The following is a 22,460-nucleotide window of genomic DNA, read 5'->3' as shown; positions in this document are numbered from 1 at the left end:
GTGTGTGTGTGTGTTTTAGGGGAGATTGGGTACGATTGTGCCACAATCTACCCAGCCATAATTTTGTCACTTAAGTAGTTAACTGGAAGGAAAATAAATTAAATGGTAACTTGAACATTTTTCTACGTGAAAATTCTGAAAAACTGTCCTTAAATACAATAGGTGGTCAAACTAGTGGTGTATGGCTTCGTGCCTTAAGGAAAAGTCTAGCAATTCGCCTTAAGGCACACATAGATTATTATGAATTCTGTACAATACTAATATTTATAAGAATTATATAAACTGAATTGCAAAGTTAAAATTATTTGTTTGTAATTTTTTTTATAAAAGCAATTATTTTGTAAAAACAAGCTGCAAGTTTTTTGAATCATTCAAATCAGAAGCTCCGTTCTCTTAAAAGCTCGATTTCGATTTTCTGCACTCTTTGCTCCGTATATCCGAAAAGTCTAGACTTGCCTTTGTCAAAAAGTAATCAGCACATCTCCCCATCAACAGGAATCGAACGTACTTTGAACTATTCAAATCGGTTGATCCGTGCGCCTGAAAACGTGGATTTACGTTCACGTATCCATACATACATACACACACATCCATTTTTACTGAGGTATGCCAAAATGTTCAGAAACCTTCAAAACGCAAAGAAATGTAAAAATTTTAAATTGTCCACACCCCCAGGACGGTTATGACAGGTATAAGGTTAAAAAACAATAGCTAAAAACATCAATAAGTTTAAAACGACTTTTATTGCCATTAATAACAATAATAGGTAATAACATAATCATATGAACAAAGTTTATGATCAAAATATAACAATGTATAACAAAACATAATTTTTTAAATAAAGTTAACAAGAATTCTTTGTGAAATCTGTTTTTTTTATTGAATTTTCCTTTCTTTTCTTCTTTTATATTTCATCTTAGGTATGCTAGATTTTTCTTTAAGTGTTTAATCTGCATCCAAAAACGTCAAGAAATGCATGTCACACCCGTACCCACAAAAATTGTCACAACCGTCTACGCAAAAGCTAAATGCCGGTAATTAACTTTTAATGTTCAACTTACATCAAAATAACAAACAAAGTGATCTATCTGTATACAAATAACAATTATTATCTATTAAAAGAAATCGAAATCGAAAAAGACATCATGTTAATGTAATGCACCGAAAGCAATAATGGGAACTTGTTCAAACAATCATACTACATGTTTCTTCTCTTTCTCGAAATCAGAATAGTTTTCAGTCGACTTAATCATTAAGAATTTGATATTTAGCCTCTTATTGTTAGATAAAGTTTTAAACTGTTTCATATAAATATAAAGTTTTTACTTCTACTAAAAACTGATCAATGCAATTTCCAATTGATTTCTTCCGACCCAACTTACAATAATTGTAATTATATAAATACGTACGACTTACAAAAATTGTAATAATATTAAACACGCGATTGTTTGCCCTAAAAGCGCTGCCCATTATTCTGAACATTAATTGTTTTTTATTATTCCATTTTTCATAGGCTTCTAATATTTTAAAATACTCGTTAAGTAGACATGGTCTCTAAGGGCCATGAATCTATCGTCATACAAAAGTTTCATAAAAAACGCCGCATTTTTAACTTTTAAATACAGAAGAATATCCCCAACAATTTATTCTAAAAACTATTCAGCACAATTATCAACTGATATCTCCAACATTCCTGCTTCTTATAAAAAAACTTTAGCCTTTCACCACTCAAAATTAATCAATTCGAGTCTTTATCGAGTTTCATCGAATGGCTATTAAATTTTTGTAATAGGTGCAACCTGATAATAATCTTATCAGGTGACCTTGTTAATGACCTTAGTGACCCAGGTTTGGAAATCATCTTATTTAATTTTGACTTCAACCAGTTACGTGGTTGGATTAGACCAGGGGTTAACCTGGTATGGTTGCAATTTATATTAATAAAAAATCAAATATGTGAAAATATGAGCAAAAACGAAAAATTGATATGGGTATAATTGTGTTAATTTAATTCGGTTGTCGACAATGCTCCACCTGGGTTCGATCATGTGAAGTTTAAGAGGGAGGAAGGAATTTGACAAAAATCACAAAATATCACGCTGGGGAGGGTAGGGTGTCTGGTAAGATATCACGTGTATTTATTTTTGACTGATTTCAAAAAAAAATTCAGAAACTCAACGCAAATTGCCAACAGTTGAATTTAGAATACATATATGATTGGTAGGAACGTAGGAATTGTAATCCAAAAGGCCACTTGTACTCAGTTATGATATAACTAAAGAATAGCGTTTTAAGTGAATCTGTCATCGCTACGCATTCGTCATTTTATCAGAGCACATAATAAAAACGGAAACTCAAGGCCCATTAGCTCAGTTGGTTAGAGCGTCGTGCTAATAACGCGAAGGTCGCGGGTTCGATCCCCTCATGGGCCAAATATTTTATTCGGAGCCTTAATAATTGCAAAAGTTCTTTGTTTGCAATGTCGTGTCCATTTAGTCCACTTGTAAAGTCTTGCGCAAGGCCCATTAGCTCAGTTGGTTAGAGCGTCGTGCTAATAACGCGAAGGTCGCGGGTTCGATCCCCTCGTGGGCCAAATATTTTATTTGGAGCCTTAATAATTGCAAAAGTTCTTTGTTTGCAATGTCGTGTCCATTTAGTCCACTTGTAAAGTCTTGCGCAATTCCCATTAGCTCAGTTGGTTAGAGCGTCGTGCTAATAACGCGAAGGTCGCGGGTTCGATCCCCTCATGGGCCAAATATTTTATTTGGAGCCTTAATAATTGCAAAAGTTCTTTGTTTGCAATGTCGTGTCCATTTAGTCCACTTGTAAAGTCTTGCGCAAGGCCCATTAGCTCAGTTGGTTAGAGTGTCGTGCTAATAACGCGAAGGTCGCGGGTTCGATCCCCTCATGGGCCAAATATTTTATTCGGAGCTTTAATAATTGCAAAAGTTCTTTGTTTGCAATGTCGTGTCCTTTTAGTCCTCTTGTAAAGTCTTGCGCAAGGCCCATTAGCTCAGTTGGTTAGAGCGTCGTGCTAATAACGCGAAGGTCGCGAATTCGATCCCCTCATGGGCCAAATATTTTATTTGGAGCCTTAATAATTGCAAAAGTTCTTTGTTTGCAATGTCGTGTCCATTTAGTCCACTTGTAAAGTCTTGCGCAAGGCCCATTAGCTCAGTTGGTTAGAGCGTCGTGCTAATAACGCGAAGGTCGCGGGTTCGATCCCCTCATGGGCCAAATATTTTATTCGGAGCCTTAATAATTGCAAAAGTTCTTTGTTTGCAATGTCGTGTCCATTTAGTCCTCTTGTAAAGTCTTGCGCAAGGCCCATTAGCTCAGTTGGTTAGAGCGTCGTGCTAATAACGCGAAGGTCGCGGGTTCGATCCCCTCATGGGCCAAATATTTTATTCGGAGCCTTAATAATTGCAAAAGTTCTTTGTTTGCAATGTCGTGTCCATTTATTCCTCTTGTAAAGTCTTGCGCAAGGCCCATTAGCTCAGTTGGTTAGAGCGTCGTGCTAATAACGCGAAGGTCGCGGGTTCGATCCCCTCATGGGCCAAATATTTTATTTGGAGCCTTAATAATTGCAAAAGTTCTTTGTTTGCAATGTCGTGTCCATTTAGTCCACTTGTAAAGTCTTGCGCAAGGCCCATTAGCTCAGTTGGTTAGAGCGTCGTGCTAATAACGCGAAGGTCGCGGGTTCGATCCCCTCGTGGGTCAAATGTTTTATTTGAAGCCTTAATAATTGCAAAAGTTCTTTGTTTGCAATGTCGTGTCCATTTAGTCCTCTTGTAAAGTCTTGCGCAAGGCCCATTAGCTCAGTTGGTTAGAGCGTCGTGCTAATAACGCGAAGGTCGCGGGTTCGATCCCCTCATGGGCCAAATATTTTATTTGGAGCCTTAATAATTGCAAAAGTTCTTTGTTTGCAATGTCGTGTCCATTTAGTCCTCTTGTAAAGTCTTGCGCAAGGCCCATTAGCTCAGTTGGTTAGAGCGTCGTGCTAATAACGCGAAGGTCGCGGGTTCGATCCCCTCATGGGCCAAATATTTTATTTGGAGCCTTAATAATTGCAAAAGTTCTTTGTTTGCAATGTCGTGTCCATTTAGTCCACTTGTAAAGTCTTGCGCAAGGCCCATTAGCTCAGTTGGTTAGAGCGTCGTGCTAATAACGCGAAGGTCGCGGGTTCGATCCCCTCATGGGCCAAATATTTTATTCGGAGCCTTAATAATTGCAAAAGTTCTTTGTTTGCAATGTCGTGTCCATTTAGTCCTCTTGTAAAGTCTTGCGCAAGGCCCATTAGCTCAGTTGGTTAGAGCGTCGTGCTAATAACGCGAAGGTCGCGGGTTCGATCCCCTCATGGGCCAAATATTTTATTCGGAGCCTTAATAATTGCAAAAGTTCTTTGTTTGCAATGTCGTGTCCATTTAGTCCACTTGTAAAGTCTTGCGCAAGGCCCATTAGCTCAGTTGGTTAGAGCGTCGTGCTAATAACGCGAAGGTCGCGGGTTCGATCCCCTCATGGGCCAAATATTTTATTCGGAGCCTTAATAATTGCAAAAGTTCTTTGTTTGCAATGTCGTGTCCATTTAGTCCTCTTGTAAAGTCTTGCGCAAGGCCCATTAGCTCAGTTGGTTAGAGCGTCGTGCTAATAACGCGAAGGTCGCGGGTTCGATCCCCTCATGGGCCAAATATTTTATTCGGAGCCTTAATAATTGCAAATGTTCTTTGTTTGCAATGTCGTGTCCATTTAGTCCTCTTGTAAAGTCTTGCGCAAGGCCCATTAGCTCAGTTGGTTGGAGCGTCGTGCTAATAACGCGAAGGTCGCGGGTTCGATCTCCTCATGGGCCAAATATTTTATTCGGAGCCTTAATAATTGCAAAAGTTCTTTGTTTGCAATGTCGTGTCCATTTAGTCATCTTGTAAAGTCCTGCGCAAGGCCTATCAGCTCAGTTGGTTAGAGCGTCGTGCTAATAACGCGAAGGTCGCGGGTTCGATCCCCTCATGGGCCAAATATTTTATTTGGAGCCTTAATAATTGCAAAAGTTCTTTGTTTGCAATGTCGTGTCCATTTAGTCCGCTTGAAAAGTCTTGCGCAAGGCCCATTAGCGTCGTGCTAATAACGCGTAGGTCGCGGGTTCGATCCCCTCGTGGGCCAAATAGTTTATTCGGAGCCTTAATAATTGCAAAAGTTCTTTGTTTGCAATGTCGTGTCCATTTAGTCCTCTTGTAAAGTCTTGCGCAAGGCCCATTAGCTCAGTTGGTTGGAGCGTCGTGCTAATAACGCGAAGGTTGCGGGTTCGATCCCCTCATGGGCCAAATATTTTATTCGGAGCCTTAATAATTGCAAAAGTTCTTTGTTTGCAATGTCGTGTCCATTTAGTCCACTTGTAAAGTCTTTCGCAAGGCCCATTAGCTCAGTTGGTTAGAGCGTCGTGCTAATAACGCGAAGGTCGCGGGTTCGATCCCCTCATGGGCCAAATATTTTATTCGGAGCCTTAATAATTGCAAAAGTTCTTTGTTTGCAATGTCGTGTCCATTTAGTCCTCTTGTAAAGTCTTGCGCAAGGCCCATTAGCTCAGTTGGTTAGAGCGTCGTGCTAATAACGCGAAGGTCGCGGGTTCGATCCCCTCATGGGCCAAATATTTTATTCGGAGCCTTAATAATTGCAAAAGTTCTTTGTTTGCAATGTCGTGTCCATTTAGTCCTCTTGTAAAGTCTTGCGCAAGGCCCATTAGCTCAGTTGGTTGGAGCGTCGTGCTAATAACGCGAAGGTCGCGGGTTCGATCTTCTCATGGGCCAAATATTTTATTCGGAGCCTTAATAATTGCAAAAGTTCTTTGTTTGCAATGTCGTGTCCATTTAGTCCTCTTGTAAAGTCCTGCGCAAGGCCTATTAGCTCAGTTGGTTAGAGCGTCGTGCTAATAACGCGAAGGTCGCGGGTTCGATCCCCTCATGGGCCAAATATTTTATTTGGAGCCTTAATAATTGCAAAAGTTCTTTGTTTGCAATGTCGTGTCCATTTAGTCCGCTTGAAAAGTCTCGCGCAAGGCCCATTAGCTCAGTTGGTTAGAGCGTCGTGCTAATAACGCGAAGGTCGCGGGTTCGATCCCCTCATTGGCCAAATATTTTATTCGGAGCCTTAATAATTGCAAAAATTCTTTGTTTGCAATGTCGTGTCCATTTAGTTCTCTTGTAAAGTCTTGTGCAAGGCCCATTAGCTCAGTTGGTTAGAGCGTCGTGCTAATAACGCGAAGGTCGCGGGTTCGATCCCCTCATGGGCCAAATATTTTATTTGGAGCCTTAATAATTGCAAAAGTTCTTTGTTTGCAATGTCGTGTCCATTTAGTCCACTTGTAAAGTCTTGCGCAAGGCTCATTAGCTCAGTTGGTTAGAGCGTCGTGCTAATAACGCGAAGGTCGCGGGTTCGATCCCCTCATGGGCCGTGTATTTTATTCGGAGCCTTAATAATTGCAAAAGTTATTTGTTTGCAATGTCGTGTCCATTTAGTCCTTTTGTAAACTCTTGCACAAGGCCTATTAGCTCAGTTGGTTAGGCTAAATATTTTATTCGAAGCCTTAATAATTGCAAAAGTTTTTTGTTTGCAATGTCGTGTCCATTTAGTCCTCTTGTAAAGTCTTCCGCAAGGCCCATTAGCTCAGTTGGTTAGAGCGTCGTGCTAATAACGCGAAGGTCGCGGGTTCAATCCCCTCATGGGCCAAATATTTTATTCGGAGCCTCAATAATTGTAGAAATTTTTTACTTCTAATATATCATCTAATGATTTAAAATAGAGTTTTGCAATTATTTTGTCATTTGGTCAGTGTTCTTATTAAACGAAGACTTATTTTTTGTGTAATTATTAAGTAGAATAAACTTGCACAATCTTCACAAAAAGCAAAACTCAAAAAATCTTATTTCAACTAACATTAAGTAAATAAAACACAAAATGATTAATACAGAATTGTAAATGAAATTGGTAAACTCTGCATTGATGCACTCTTAAAATATTATGATATTTTTTCTAATATAATTGTAACAACATATTCATAACAGTTCAAAACTTGGAATTTTATTTATCGATTGTATGATACTTTTATATTGTATTACAAAAATATGAAAACAATAGAATTTTCCATTTGTACAAGTTATAATGGATATATATATATATATATATACACACACACACACACACACACACACACACACACACACACACACACACACACACACACACACATATATATATATATATATATATATATATATATATATATATATATATGATGCAGATATGTGGATTGAAGACAACAAAACCAGTATTGTGTGGTTCTCCTTTCACTTTTATAACACTGTACTATATGTTTTAATAATAACTATGCTTTATATCATACATATATCATATACCATATACTATATATATATATATATATATATATATATATATATATATATATATATATATGGTGGATATATATAATAAATGATTATCTGCGCGAAGGCAGGTCCATGGTGCAAGAGCTACCACAAATAAATGATTCCCTTACCCTCGTCGTCTATCATTCCCATTATCACTATTCCCCCCACGATTTTACACTTTTTCCCTTTATTTTCCTTCCCGAACTTCTGCTTCCATGCTTCTTGATCCTGCGCTTCGGCTTTCAGTTCCCAGTATTTTGTCTTCTCGTGTAGGTCATCAATCGTTTGCATTCTTCTTCTTCTCATTCCTTTCAGTCCTTCTATTTTACCCTTGATGACGTCGTGCAGAAGGCACTTGTTTGCTGAACAAGTTCGATTCAGTTTCCTTTTCTTTTCATGATTGTGCTCATTAGAGTCCTTTCTTCGCTCACTCTTTTCAGGACTTCTTCATTTGTTATCTTGCCTGTCTACTTTATCTTCTACTCCATTTTCCTCCAGCGCCACATTTCAAAACTCTCGAGGTAGTTCTTATCGGCCTTTCTTACAGTCCATGCCTCCGATCCATACAGAGCAATGCTCCACACGTAGCACTTTATAAGTCTCTTCCGCAAGAGATGCATATATGTATATATCAAGCAGTAGGGGTATCCATTTCGATCAATGGATTACCGTCAATGCCCTCGATTCACATGATCATATTTTTAATCAAGTAAAAATATGAAATCACTACTGCTTGATACCGATTTGGCCGAGATGGTTAACGTTGAAAATATATATAATAGAGTACATCATTAACGTGCTTCTTTCATCATTTAACTTTCCGTAGAGTTATAGTAATCGCAATAAAATCAAAAATTAAAATCTTTGCATATCTTCACGTTTCAAAGGTTTCTGAACAATTTGACATACTTTAAGAAAAATGAATGCATGTGTGTATAATTTTTCGTCCACATATTCGGGCGCACGGATGAACCGATTAAAATTATTTGATTCCTATTGATAAGAAGATGTGCCGATTAGTTTTTGGCAAAGAAAACGGAGCATCCGATTTTAATGATTCAAAAAACATTTCCCCCGTATCAAGATTTATAATGTTTTATAATGATATTCTCGATAGTATGGATCAATCGTCTTAATTGGGTGTCAAAAACTTTCAAGTAATTTCAAATTATTGAAAAAAATCAGATAATTTCAGTTTTCGAAAAATTCTAAGTTTTCAAAAAATATAAGTATTATCAAAAATGTTCAAGTTTTTCAAAAATTTTTATAATTTTCGAAAAAATCGTTTTTTTTTAATTTTTTCAATAATCCATTTTATCAAATATTTTGACCATTACCAATAAAAAATATCCAAATTCTCAAGAAACATCTAATTTTTTTTCTGAGTTTTAAAGTACGATTCAATGCACCATTAGTTTAATTTATATTTTATTCTTTCAAAATAATATTTAATTCTATTTTTTTACATATGACTGTTTAACATTTTATATAATGTAGTATTAGTATTTTGTATTATTTATATGTTTTATTTTTAAATTTTGTGTCAAACAGCCAATCAAAAAATATGCAAGATTTATCAAATAAATTTAAAATCTAGTTTACTTTTCTCTTCATTTTCTTCATACATTTCATTGAAATAATGGATACCCGCATGAAAACCTTTCATTTATGTGTAGTGAAAATATATTTTATAGTGTTGATTTACTTTTAAGAAACAATAATTCGGTATATTCATCTCATAAGATAATAAAAGAAATATATCAGTTCTTAAAGATTTTGTCTTTGAATTGATAATAAATGGACAGTCACATTTGTATAGCTGTTTTGTTTTGTTAATGCAATAGTTATTGCACATTTTATTTCATACAAATGCATATATATGGAAATATATTAATATTTTAATTAAAACATATTTAATGGTCCAGTAGCAATAAATGTTGAAAGCAATTGTAATAGAAATTTTATTTTCATATGGAAAGCTGTTCTTTCATACTCGGTTTAGCGTTTAATTAAGACTCATAAAATTCATTCAGTCATTAAAGTTTAGTTACCGTTATTCTTGGCGAATATAATATAATATGATATTTAAATATGTATATATATATATATACAAATACAACATATATACACAGAGTGTCCCGGAACTCAACATCAAGTCTAAACAGTGTGATTGTATTGATCATGAAAAAAATCATCTAAAGTAGTTTGAAAATCATGAGGTTTTAAGTGTAACCTAGAGCTATGTCAAAAGTGCGACCATTTTTTGATCGTTATTTTTTTATTATTCTCGTACATTTAATTTTTGGTTTCGTAATTGTAAATAACATTTCTAGAGCCACAGTTGAAAATAATAAACCAATTGCGACAGAATTTTACTCCAGCTAGAATCAGGGATGGATAGTGTGACAGATTTCCCATTGCCATTTCACACCGCAGTGCCCGAAATGGGCTATTTTCAATTGAAAACATATTTTTGATATATATTCAAATGAAAATTGATATCACTACTGCATGATATTAGAATGAAAATATAAAATGCTTTCAAATAGATTATTATAAATACTGTAACTTTCATCATAAGTATTTTTTAGACCAAATATAAGCTTATCAAATCGATGACGACGTTTATATATGTTTATATGAAAAGTAAATAAACAAAACTTGATCAGGCGGAGCTATAATTAAAGGACTATATCTCATATTTCTATGAATTATATAAATTTGTTTCAAGTATATAGCTTTAGAAGCTTTAGAATTGTAGCTAATATTAAAATTAAAATCCGAATTATATTTTTGATATTTTGAAAAAACGTAAAGTAATAAAAAAAATCTTAAAACTAAAAAAATGTTTTATGAATCATTCAAGTCGGAAACTTCGTTCTCTCAAAAACTACAATTTTTTGCACTTTTAGCTCCGTATCTACGAAACGGCGAGAGCTGTAAGGCATCGGATGTACATAATGTGAAGACTGGCAACTCTCTTCAAAATCTTTCTGAAATGCCAAGTAAAGAAAAAACCCATGTTGCCATCATCAATGTTGGTAGGATTTTCCTGTACCTGCCTCATCACTTTAACCATGCCTCCAAGCGTCGTAGCGCTCGACGCAGTGGCGTACCTAGAACTTTTGCCGCCCGGGGCGGTCTCCAGATTGCCCCCTTCAATTATAAGTCAGTCAATAGTATTTTCATAAATAAACAAATAAACTAGTGGTGCATGGCATCGTGCCTTAAGGCAAATTGCTGGCACTTCTTCGTACCGAAACATAAAATTTTTAAAAAAGATTAAAAAATTTTTGAAATCCGTAATCGCTAGACCTCTAGACCTGTCATCCCAAAAACAGTTTTCATTTAGTCGATACAAATAAAATGTTTTTTGAATTACTTAAAACGGACGCTTCGTTCTCTCAAAAGAACTAAATTACAATTTTTGGCTTTTTTTCCCCGTATATCTTTCGGACGGCTGGACTGCTTTTGCCAAAAACTAATTAGCACGTTTTATCAGTACGAATCGAATGTTTTGTTCAATAGGTTGATGCGTGTTCTTACAATCATCGACAAAAGTTTGTATCTAACACACACACGCATCCATTTTTTCTAAGATATGCAAAATTCAGTAACCTCTGAAACGTAAAGATATAAAAATTTTCACTTTCGCGACATTTTTTGCGATTACTATATATAACTTACCCTACGGAAGTTAAAAAATTATTAAGTTATTTAATCAATATTAATTAATACACAGAGTATTTTTTTTTTCAGACATATTTATATGCACTCGTCAACATATTTATATAATGCCCTAAGGCTTTGCAGACCTAGCAGACCCCGCCTTCCGCCAGCCCTGATTTTCAAAAGAAAAATTGATGATTTAAAAAAATATTGATAAATCCTTCAAAGTAATCATATAAACTTTTCGAAAGAAATGACATTTATAAGCTGATATAAAAAAAATAGGAAAAATCGCCGAACAAAATCGTAAAGATGCTTATACGAATTCAACGAATTTTAATGAATACAATAAAATAAAATTATTAACCTGTTCTTAAATTAGAATTCAAAATTTACACAAATATACATTTATATACACCGAGGAATAAAATTCTAAATCATATGGTTAATCATAATTTATATAAATGAAATATTGACAATAATAAAAATCATAATAATCATTTATTCAAGAAAGAAAACTAGTTGATACTGGTATTTTGCCTTGAGGCAAGTTACATGAACTTCCCGAAATGTGTAAATAATCGACTTAATCAATGAAAAATAAATTAATTTATGAGTGATTAAAAGTATTCCGAGTGGATTTATTACACATAATTGCAAACGAACGAACAAACTCGTTAACTCGGAGTATTTTCTAAAAGCAAATTTTCAAAAATCAATAATTTTAATTAATCAATAATTATAATTGAACCAGTTTCCGTAGGACTTTAATGGTTTACTATGTCAAGACCAAGTACACTATCGTTATACCAACTAAATCATCTAATTTTATTTTTAACAAACGTCAAAAAAACATTTCTCTATCTTTGATTAATTTTTAAAATTAAACTACTTGTCGTAAGGCCATAATAATTCAGTAAGTTCTATAAGGCAATGATATACATCGCCAAAGAAAGTTTCATAAAAATCGGCATAAATTTTTTTTCAACAGTTCATTACAAGAAAACGGCTCGGTAGATTTTCACCTAAAACTGATCAGTATCAATCCCAACTAATATCTTTCGAAAAGTTTTATTTTTTAAAATCGGTCGGTAGTATGAGCTTAATGTGGACGAAAGGTTTAACACTTCTTTTCAAATTACAAAGAACGGCTCGAACGATCGTCGCACAAAACTGAGAACAAACTCATCGAGATACATCAAATGGTTTTAAATTCTGAAATCGGTTCAGGCGTTTTGGAAAACGTCGATCAAAGGTCTAATTTTGACAAATGCCAAAAAGATCATACTAATTTTTGCAAACTTTGACGAATTTTTAAAGCTAAACCTGTTGTCGTACGACCGTAATATTTTAGTATGATCTAGAAGACTATGGTATCTACCGTCAAAAAAATATCATAAAAATCGTCGAATTTTTTTTTTAAAAAACTTTATTAAGAAAACGGCCCGGCCGATCTCTACCAAAAACTAATCAGCACGATTCCCAACTAATATATTTCGAACGGTTTTTGAATTTTCAAAATCAATTCAGAATTGCAGGCTAAAACGTAGACGAAAATTTTTTCACTTTTCTGCGATTTATAAAGAAACAGCTTGGCCGATCGTCGCACAAAACTGACAAATAATAGTCCTCATCGAGATACATCGAGTGGCTTTTAAATTTTTGAAATCGGTCTAGCCGTTTTGAAAAAACGACAATGTACGACAAAAAATCTGTTCACATACACACATATACTTTTTCCAAATTTGGGCTCATTCGATTCAGAATGGCTGAAACGTCGAAAAAACATAAAATTAGCGATTCGGATTTTTTGATGAAAACATAAACTTCTCCTTGGGGAAGTTAACTAGTGGTGTATGGCATTGTAAGTTAAGGCAAATTGCTGGAACTTTCCGTACTGTAATGATATATTCGAGGAAAATTAAATGTTTTCAAATATATGATTATAAATACTGTAACTTATATATGTTTACAGAAAAGTAAATAAACAAAAAAACTCAATCAATCAAATTTGAAATAAAGGGCATTGTCTAATATTTATAAGAAATATATAAACTGAATTACAAAGTTAAAATTATTATTTCAAGTATATAAGTGAGCATTTGAACTTTAGGTAGAATTCAAAATAAAATCCACGTAGAAGTTTTTTGAATCATTCAAATCGGATGCTTAGTTCTCTCAAAAACAGATATTTTTGCACATTTTGCTTGGTATCTCTGCCTTTGCAAAAAATTAATCACCACTTCTCCTCATCATTACAAATTGAAGTTTTTTGCATCAATCAAATCGGATGTTTCATTCTCTCAAAAACTCGATTTCTATTTTCTGTACCATCAAATCGGTCGATCGGGGCGCCCGAAAACGTGAACGAAAAAATGCGGAACACACAAAACACACACACTTCAATTTTTTTGAGGTATGCCAAATGTTCAAAACCTTCAAAACGTGAAGAAATGAAATTTCATTTTCGATTGTCGGTCCATTACTATAACTTACCCTACGGAAGTTAATAAATATAAAATGAATAAGTTGCTTTTTACAACTATGTATAAATAAACTAAAAAATGCCGCCCCAAAATAAGTGCCGCCCGGGGCGGACCGCCCCCACCGCCCCCCCCTAGGTACGCCACTGGCTCGACGTAGCCAGTATAAAACTAATAATGGTCTTCTTTTATTAGTATTCACATAATGTAATATGGACTATTTGCCAAAAGCTAATTTCCACTTCATCCCATTTTTACGAATTGAATGATTTTTGAACCAACCAAATCTGATGTTCTCTCAAAAACTTGATTTCTATTTTCTGTACCCTGTTCCTAATCTCCTAAACGGCTGGACCGGCTCTTGCCAAAAACTAATCAGCATATCTCCTTATCAATAAGAACGAATGCTTTTTGAATTATTTAAATCGGTTGATCCCGAAAACGTGGACGAAAAATTGTATGCACACAAACCACACACACACGCACACACACATACATCATTTTTTCTAAGGTATGCCAAAATGTTCAGAAACCGTTGAAATGTAAAGATATGCAATTTTTTTATTACAATTGTTTTCTACTATTACTATAACTTACGTGGACGAAAAATTGTATCCACACGAACCACACACACACGCACACACACACACATACATCTTTTTTTTTAAGGTATGCCAAAATGTTCAAAATCTTTAAAATGTAAAGATATGCAAAAATTTTTATTTTAATTTTTTTTACTATTACTATAAATGGAAGTTAAAAAAGTATATATATTTGCAAATGCAAATTATTATAAGGAATGAGTGTAGCAAGAAGCGTGAGAGACTAATGACTCGCAGATTTGAGTATCAATATATATCACAAAATAAATAATGTAAATCCCGCCAAGACGATTTATTAGGGTCCAGTTAAAAAACGCGTCTTAAGCGTATTAAGCAGAATATAGACAATATGACCATAATAATCTTCATGGTGGAACTACCATAGTAGTTTCATTCATGTTTTATGGTGGCAATTGTAGACCACGCGATCCCCATCAATTTAAAACTATAAAAAACTAATAATTATTATTTAAATTTTGTATATAAAAGCAAACATTTTCTGCATCTTTCCTTATTACGTAAAACAATACACAAATTACAAATATTACTTCAATTCGTTCCACAAATCCATGGATAAAATCGCTATCGATCACAATACATCACTTATTTCTCAGATAAGATGGTATGTATAAGATTATTGTAACAATCAAAGTCATACAGTTCAAAAGCATAAAGATCATAATCGACATTTAAAGTGAAGGAATACAATACTCATTGTATTCCTATACAAAAAAAAATTGACGTGACAATGTGATCATGAACATGTTTTATCATAGAATAGTATAGATCAGAATCAGCAACCTAATTGTAAGAGAAATCTTAGCCGGACAAAATATTTCTATTGTTTGTAATGTCATTAATTATATTTTATAATATCAAGTGAAAATAGCCATTGGAGTTATTGTGGACTTACCAGTATTAGATGAAAAATCTGAAAAAATTCTCATCAGATAGATAAATAGTCGATCACTCGAATGCATTCTAATAACATTAGGTCAACAAGCAAAAAAAAATTAAAGAATCTGTAATTTTCTAATATAAGTGTTTCCAATTATCTCATTATCAGTTGATATGAATAAATTGAAAAATATGCATAAAGTATATAATGTGATAATATTAATAATAATGTGATAAATTAAATCATTGGCACTAGCACGTAACAATAAAACTGCAATTGATTAAGAATTAATTAATGACTTACATGTAAGTTGTAATAACTTTTAACTTTTTTTTGAGGAATCAAGAAAGTTTGTTTGTTTGTGTCATAAAAATAAGGCACAGTTATATTATTGTTTATTATTGATTTATGTTATGCTCTTTCTCTAATTCATTCAAATGTCCTTATGGCAAAAATTTATAGTTTAAGTTTTTCTGGATGATAAGAAAATATTAAGCTTAAGGATAACGGATCAGGATATTGTTTGCAGAATCAATTTATATAATATCATCAAAGACAAAAAACTTCATATGATACATATAATACATTTACAAACTGGAGGATTATGGTGATAAATAGGCATAACTGAAAACGCACATTCGGTTTTAAAAATAAATTTGAAATTTCAATAAGGTGACTTTATAACTAGCCTTATTTACAACTAAAAAATTTTGATAAGTGCAATTCGACAAGTGGTTGATTTTAAAAAAAAATTGAGCTACGAAGGTAATAATTGTATTATTTTTATACATCTTTACGTTTCAAAGCCCTCTGAACCTTTTGGCATACCTTAGAGAAAATGGATGTGCGTGTATGTATGTAGTATGCACATATGTGTGTACGTTTGGATACAATTTTTTGTCCACGATTTCACGCGGCCGACTTGAATGATTTAAAGAACATATCTCTTGTATTGACATAATGAAGAATTGGTTAAATTTTTGGAAAGACAGGTAGCGGTTTTGAAGACGCAATAAAAAATGAAAAAAAGTCATTCAAAAATGATCATTAAACATATGCACATCAAATTGTCAGCTATTTTGTAGATATAAGTACAAATTTTGTTCACATTTCTTTGCGTTTCTTACATAGACCTTATAACTAAATGAAATATAAGTAAGGTGCCCATACGTCCCGGTTTGGCCGGGGCAGCCCCGGATTTCCACCTGTGGCTCGGGTTTTCCTAAAAGCAATATTTGTCCCGGATTTCATTCTTTTATCCCGGATTGTCCCGAATTTTTGAAAAATAAAGGTACTAACTGAGTTTAAGCAATTACTTGATGATAAAATTACAAATATCCATCAGATATCTGACAATGATGTAAGCAATAAGTATGGTTTTGTGAAACAATAGGTTATGAATGAGAAAATTTTCGAATGCAAAAAACCAAAGTGTTAAAATAGAATATCACATTGATAGTTTTAGACTTCCATTTTTAATTTTACGAAAATTAGCATTTTTTGTCTTGTATTTTCAATGTTTCGAAAAGGACACCTTAAGTATTTAGTGTCTAAAACAGCTACACAGCGCGATTGTTTTCAAAAAAAATCCAAATTTTGAAAAAATTTCATAGCGCTAAAAATAAATTACGCTATTACAAGTTCCACCAATTTGCCTTAAAGCACGATGCCATGCACCATTGGTTTAAATTTTCAATAGTGTCGTTAACCAGTTTCCAAACATCAAATAGTTTTGTCTTCCACAATTTTATTCATATATACCAATATCAAAATTAATTATCCTTAAAATATATATGCGTGTCTGCCTGTATATGTATATCGTTTTAAATATCTGTACGTTATTAATTTACGATGATATTCATATGATATAGACTTTCACCTTGCTCTCAAAGTCTGATCATGTTGTTTGTTAAGAAAGTCTGCTCGTATCAGTGGAGAAAGTGTCTTGGCTCGGATCCGACGATGTGTTTGTTGAACTCATATGTTATTTTGCTCCGCATGGGAGCGATAATAATTTATGCGCATGTCAGAGCAAGAAAGTAAGTAATAATCACTTTTACAGGCAACTAATTGAACATTTTCATTCTTATTCGATGGAAATTATCCAGAAAGAGAAAGAGGAATTCGCAATTTGGAATTTTCTCAAATTGTTCGAATATTATCATGTAGTAAACACTGAAACTGTAATGCACGCCTGTGTGATGTTTGCTGATTATGATGCACCTTACTCAGATAATTACTAGTACTAAATTTAAGATAAAATACAAGAATAGTATGGAGGGCTGGGTACTATTGTGCTACGTTTTTTTGACAGCAATAATTTTGTTAATTTATCAGTTAGCTGAGACAAAAGTGAACTAGCGGCGTATAGCAAATTGCTGGAACTAACGGACAAACGACGTTTCAAAACCCATAAAAATGTAAACAAAATTGTTACACATTATTAGAATTTCCATAAAATATCTGATAATTTGATGTGCATATGTCTAATGATCATCTTTGACCGTCAAATGGCTTTTTTTACTCTTTTCACTAGATTTTCGGAACCGCTAGATCTGCCTTCCCAAAAATTTAATCAGTTCATCTTGTCAATATAAGTAAAACGTTTTTTGAACTATTAAAATCGGACGCTCCGTTCTCTTAAAAACTGAGTTACCGTTTCTGGCCTTTTTGCCCCGTATCTTCGGAACGGCTAGTCCTGCCTTTGCCAAAAAGCACGTTTTCTTATCAATAAAAATCGAATGTTTTTTTAATTATCCAAACCGGTTGATCGGTGTTCCCAAAATCCTCGACGAAAATTTGTATCCGAACACACACGCCCACGCACACACACATACATCCATTTTTTCTAAGGAATGCCAAAATGTTCAGAAACCTTCGAAACGTAAGAATATATAATATTTTTTTGCGATTACTATAACTCGCCCTACTTAAATGTAAGGAAACTTGTTTGAACAAATATGCTTCATCTTTCTCACTTTGGGCCCTACCTCAAAATCAGAATAGTTTAACTCAGTCTTCCCTACTACAATAATTCGAAATGTGCAATTACTCTTTTTTTGTATCTCACTAAGATAATCACTTTTAACAAAAGAAAAATGTTCAATGTAAAAAAATGTAAAGAACAATGTGTTTAGAATCACACTGTTCAAAATATCCTCCGATTACTTATATACCAAATGAAAAATGTGATCGGTTTACTTTAATTAAGTAAAAAAGTAGAGAAGATTAGAGATCCTGATTTTTTAAAGATATCTTTAGATGTATATTCTCATTCAATATTTTTACGTTCTCAAATTCATCTTGTCGTCAACCTTATTAAATTTAGGACAATCGATCATAAAATTTGTTTTCATAGCTCTCAATAAAAGGACTTGTTTGCTACGTAAAAGATTAAAAATCGAAAAATGAGTTTAACATATTTTTTTAATCATTAATATAAATCACAATCTGTCTTATATTAGACAAGTTGCAATAAATTATAATGACTTTTCAAAAGCTATCCTGTAGAGTGTAGACGAACTTGTAATAAACAAAATAAAAAATTATAGCATAATATGCTATAATTCTATTTTTTTAAATTTTTTTAATCATTAATATAAACCACAATCTGTCTTATATTAGACAAGTTGCAATAAATTATAATGACTTTCCAAAAGCTATCCTGTAGACGAACTTGTAATAAACAAAATAAAAAATTATAGCATAATATGCTATAATTCTATTTTTTTAATCATTAATATAAATCATAATCTGTCTTATATTAGACAAGTTGCAATAAATTATAATGACTTTTCAAAAGCTATCCTCTAGACGAACTTGTAATAAACAAAATAAAAAAATATAGTATAATATACTATAATTTTTAATTTTGTTGTATTATACAAATTAACTAATTAATTCTTTCAAACTACCATTGTTTCATATAACTGTAAAGCACATTATGACGAATGCGTCAGAGTGATTCATAATTTTTTAAATATTATTATTGCTAAATTATAATCGAAATAAACAATATTTCGCTGTGAAAGAACTAAATTATATTTTGCACATTTTGTTTATGGTTCTGTGCATTTGAGAACTCGAGTAATTCAAAAGTTGATGCTTGGCTTAACTTGTTATCTATGGGATCTGAATACATTCATTTCTTTAGAAAAATATGAAAAGAAATTTGCAATTTGGAATTTTACGTATAATTCTATTGTGAATATTATAACAATGTTCAGGTTCCGTGAGTTTAACATTTCAAATTTTGATGGGCGAAAACAATGCCAACTAGTGGTGCATGGCATCGTACCTTAAGGCAAATTACAGAATTAAATATTCGAGGAAGAAAATCAGTAATCATTAAATATTGATCAATGATTAATAACAATTGTTTTAAACATTTTCAAATAGATAATAATAATCGCAGTGACGATCTTATCGAACAAAACACTTAAAAATGTTTTCATTAAGAAGAAATGCCGAATAAATCCATCGCATTTGAAATATATACATTTTCAAACTGAATTGTAAATTCAAAATTCATATTTGAAGTATAAAACTTTGAGTATTTTTTCTGAAAATTTTGAAATTTGCTTGAACCGTATAAGTAAACTTTAAATATTAATAATCTTGGTACGGAAAACAACAAAATTGGTACACATTTTTAAAATTTTATCATTTATCTGATAATTTGATGTGCATATATCTAATGATCATTTCTGACCGCCAAATATGTTTTTTTTACTTTTTCCTCTGTATCTCCGAAACCGCTAGACCTGCCTTACCAAAAATTCCATCAATACTTCATTTTGTCACTTTTAGCACTTTTTGCCCCGTATCTTCGAAACGACTGGACCTGTCTCCACCAAAAACTAATCAGCACGTCTTCTCATTAATAGGAACCGAATGTTTTTTGAATCTTTCAAATCGGTTGAATCATATGCGCCCGAAACCGTGGATAAAATTGTATCTAAACATACATACACACACACACATACATCCATTTTTTCTGCCATAATGTTCAGAAACCTTCAAATCATGGCACATATCCAACAAGCTACTATTCATCAGTGTTGAAATGTTAAATGTAGAGTTAAAGATAAAAATTTAGTTGTCCTTTTTACCTCACCTACATGCAAGCTTTTAAGCTTATATAAATAAAACTGTTGATTTTAACTTCAAAATAACAATTCATCTTTACATTTAAATATTTAAAAACAGACTTAAAAATTATAATAAGTTCTCGTAAACTAAACAACTAACAAACACTTTTATGATGGATTTTCAAATAAGGCAAAGGTGATGGCTGGTTAAACATATTTCACCTTCTATTTTCAAATATTGTTGCTAAAAAAATCATTGTTCAGAACAAGTCTCTGAGAATCAAAATCAGCATTTCATCAAATTTCATTTTTCGCACATTCTATTACCACTAATTTCTAAATCAACTAGTTATCATTCTCAATTTTAATTCACAGAACAAATGACCAAATTCTGTTTGATATTTAAATATTTACATAATTTTTATGCAATTCGTCTAATGTGAGAAGAATTCTCGAGTGCTAATTATGCTAATCCACAGCTTGGTCCTCGGGCAATTTCAAAATGCGAAAATCTTTTCTAGAATAAATTCTAAATGCGTTTTGCGAAATGTATCTACGAGTATATGTAATGAGCCAATTGCAAATAGAATCTAAATAAAGATATATATCTAAATTAAATATATACTTTGATATGCGAATGCTTTGATGATGATAGAGAATGATGCAATGTTGTACGAATGACATAACGAGTAATACGTAATGGCTGAGATGTTTTCTCTTTTAACTAATCTATTATGTGGAGAATTTGAACTCCAAGATTTATACGAAGAGAAAATAAGACCACTGAAACGGACACAGAGCTTTGGTGCCAGTAGTTTAAGTTAGATTAAATCAGGGCAAAAGTTGGAAAATTCGACAAGGAGTTAATGTTGTTAATATGCGTTCTGTTTATAATTTTGGACAACTATTAATTACTATATTTTTATCCAGGAGTGCTCTGCAAGAACAAGAAGACCCTGCCAATCAAAACCCGGGTGTCACCTGACAGAACGCATTGTGATCGCTACTGGGAATGTCAGAATGGCAGGGCCGAATTATATGACTGCCCCAACGGGTTGGTCTTCGCTGGTAAGCACAGGGGAGTGACCGAAGGCTGCGACTACCCCTGGAGGAACGAAGACTATTGTCACGGAAAGCAACTTGCCAGTAAGTAGTTGATAAATATAATAATTAAATATGCATAATCAAAAAATAAAAATAAAAATGTAATGGCATTTATTTATTTATTATCTTTTCGTAGCAAATTATTGAAATTGCAAGTAATTAGGAACGTTTTTTTCTATTTAACCTTTACCTTCTCCTTTATTTAGTTATTACCTTTTCTTTATCTTGAAAAGATTCTAATCATTCTGGCATGCATTAGAAAAGATGTGGTATTTTGTAGCATGCATGTAAATTTGAATATATAGATACAATTGTTGTCTGTATACTTTCGTTTGAATAAATCGATTTGCAAAATTCAAAAACATTCGATTGGATTTAAAGAGGACCATTGCATTCTGCGAGAAACAAATTCAGTCGTAATATAGATACTGCTGCTTGTACTACCTAGAGAGATGTGGTCTTTATTGACCATTAAGTGGTAGATTTAAAAGTAGCAATTAATTTAAAAATGGTAGATTTAAAGTTTTTTGCTTCCGTACGTCGACGTAAGTGGCAAATATCGAGAATATACCATACATTGGCAGGTCTATTTACTGGACTTGAGACCAAAAATGTAGCAATGGTATTTCCTGTCAGCAAATATCAATTATATATGAAAACTTATTTTTGGATGCTTTAACAAGGTATTATTGAATAAATTGAGTATTACAGTAAAAATAATCTTGAAATAAGTGCAAAACTAGTTGTGGATGGCATCGTGCCTCAAGACAAACTGCTGGAACTTCCGTACCCTACGGTACGGTAAAATGTTCGAGAAATATTAAATTTGAATTGTTTTATATTAGATTGGAATTTTTTTCCAAAAACAACTATTTTGTCAAAACAAGTAGAAAGTTTTTTGATTCATTCAAATCGGATGCTTAGTTCTCTCAAAAACTGCCATTTTTTCCACATTTAGCTCGATATTTCCAAAACAGCTGGATCTGCCAAAATCTAAACACCACTTCTACCCGTCATTACAAATTGAATGTTTTTAGATCAATCAAATCCGATACTCCGTTCTATCAGAAACTCGATTTCTATTTCTGCACTCTTTGCTCCGAATCTCCGAACGGCTGGACCTGCCTTTGCCGAAAACTAATCAGCACATCTCCTATCAATAGGAATGTTTTTTGAACCATTCAAATCGGTTGAAACGT

The 22,460-nt window shown here is 33.1% G+C and overlaps 13 non-coding genes across 13 annotated transcripts; all 13 read left to right on the top strand.

Moving 5' to 3' along the window:
* The first annotated feature begins 2,358 nt into the window (after positions 1 to 2,358).
* On the top strand, positions 2,359 to 2,432 carry Trnai-aau. The gene has a single exon. It is a non-coding gene; the product is annotated as a tRNA-Ile (tRNA).
* Positions 2,433 to 3,163: 731 nt separating this feature from the next.
* On the top strand, positions 3,164 to 3,237 carry Trnai-aau. Its single transcript has one exon. It is a non-coding gene; the product is annotated as a tRNA-Ile (tRNA).
* An 87-nt stretch (positions 3,238 to 3,324) lies between these two features.
* On the top strand, positions 3,325 to 3,398 carry Trnai-aau. The gene has a single exon. It is a non-coding gene; the product is annotated as a tRNA-Ile (tRNA).
* An 87-nt stretch (positions 3,399 to 3,485) lies between these two features.
* Trnai-aau lies at positions 3,486 to 3,559 on the top strand. The gene has a single exon. It is a non-coding gene; the product is annotated as a tRNA-Ile (tRNA).
* A 248-nt stretch (positions 3,560 to 3,807) lies between these two features.
* On the top strand, positions 3,808 to 3,881 carry Trnai-aau. Its single transcript has one exon. It is a non-coding gene; the product is annotated as a tRNA-Ile (tRNA).
* An 87-nt stretch (positions 3,882 to 3,968) lies between these two features.
* On the top strand, positions 3,969 to 4,042 carry Trnai-aau. Its single transcript has one exon. It is a non-coding gene; the product is annotated as a tRNA-Ile (tRNA).
* Positions 4,043 to 4,129: 87 nt separating this feature from the next.
* Positions 4,130 to 4,203, top strand: Trnai-aau. Its single transcript has one exon. It is a non-coding gene; the product is annotated as a tRNA-Ile (tRNA).
* Positions 4,204 to 4,290: 87 nt separating this feature from the next.
* Positions 4,291 to 4,364, top strand: Trnai-aau. The gene has a single exon. It is a non-coding gene; the product is annotated as a tRNA-Ile (tRNA).
* Positions 4,365 to 4,451: 87 nt separating this feature from the next.
* Trnai-aau lies at positions 4,452 to 4,525 on the top strand. Its single transcript has one exon. It is a non-coding gene; the product is annotated as a tRNA-Ile (tRNA).
* Positions 4,526 to 4,612: 87 nt separating this feature from the next.
* Trnai-aau lies at positions 4,613 to 4,686 on the top strand. Its single transcript has one exon. It is a non-coding gene; the product is annotated as a tRNA-Ile (tRNA).
* Positions 4,687 to 5,402: 716 nt separating this feature from the next.
* On the top strand, positions 5,403 to 5,476 carry Trnai-aau. Its single transcript has one exon. It is a non-coding gene; the product is annotated as a tRNA-Ile (tRNA).
* Positions 5,477 to 5,563: 87 nt separating this feature from the next.
* On the top strand, positions 5,564 to 5,637 carry Trnai-aau. The gene has a single exon. It is a non-coding gene; the product is annotated as a tRNA-Ile (tRNA).
* Positions 5,638 to 6,207: 570 nt separating this feature from the next.
* Positions 6,208 to 6,281, top strand: Trnai-aau. The gene has a single exon. It is a non-coding gene; the product is annotated as a tRNA-Ile (tRNA).
* Positions 6,282 to 22,460: the final 16,179 nt, after the last annotated feature.

This window comes from Ctenocephalides felis, unplaced genomic scaffold, assembly GCF_003426905.1.
Source record: "Ctenocephalides felis isolate EL2017-DRISC unplaced genomic scaffold, ASM342690v1 CF-g0.4_SCAFFOLD_00845, whole genome shotgun sequence".
NCBI lineage: Eukaryota > Metazoa > Arthropoda > Insecta > Siphonaptera > Pulicidae > Ctenocephalides > Ctenocephalides felis.
The sequence above is the reverse complement of the archived record's forward strand: the minus strand, read 5'-3'. Positions and strand labels throughout refer to the sequence as shown.